The sequence below is a fragment of the Crocuta crocuta genome, unplaced genomic scaffold, assembly GCF_008692635.1.
Source record: "Crocuta crocuta isolate KB4526 unplaced genomic scaffold, BGI_CrCroc_1.0 scaffold1192, whole genome shotgun sequence".
NCBI lineage: Eukaryota > Metazoa > Chordata > Mammalia > Carnivora > Hyaenidae > Crocuta > Crocuta crocuta.
This window is the reverse complement of record NW_027531292.1, coordinates 175,294-175,625: the sequence shown is the minus strand read 5'-3', so window position 1 is coordinate 175,625 and position 332 is coordinate 175,294. Positions and strand designations below refer to the sequence as shown.

At 77.1% G+C, this 332-nt stretch overlaps 1 protein-coding gene across 5 annotated transcripts in view; it reads left to right on the top strand.

Moving 5' to 3' along the window:
- Positions 1-332, top strand: part of BRSK2 (BR serine/threonine kinase 2) — a 25,678-nt gene that overhangs the window by 7,400 nt on the left and 17,946 nt on the right. The window lies entirely within an intron of this gene.

The following is a 332-nucleotide window of genomic DNA, read 5'->3' as shown; positions in this document are numbered from 1 at the left end:
GCCCCTCCCCGGGCCGCGGGGCCCCCCCCCGCCCGCCCGCCCCAGCCCAGCTGTCTGGGGTGGAGTGGGGGGGGGCAGGGCCGGCCCCCAAGCCCTCCTGCTCACGCCTGCACCCAGCCCCGCCCTGTGCACGGGAGGGCCGCCCTGGCCGCTTCCCCTGCGCTGCTCCCCTGGCCTCAGCCTGGAGCCGCCAGGCCTGGGAGGCCGCTCTGCTTCCCTGCTCACCCCCTCTGCCCCCAGCCCTGCCCGCAGCCCGCAGCCCTGCCCGCCCTCCTTCTTCCTCTGGGCCAGCATCTCCTCTTCCACTTGGGCTACGCAGGGTCAGGGGTACT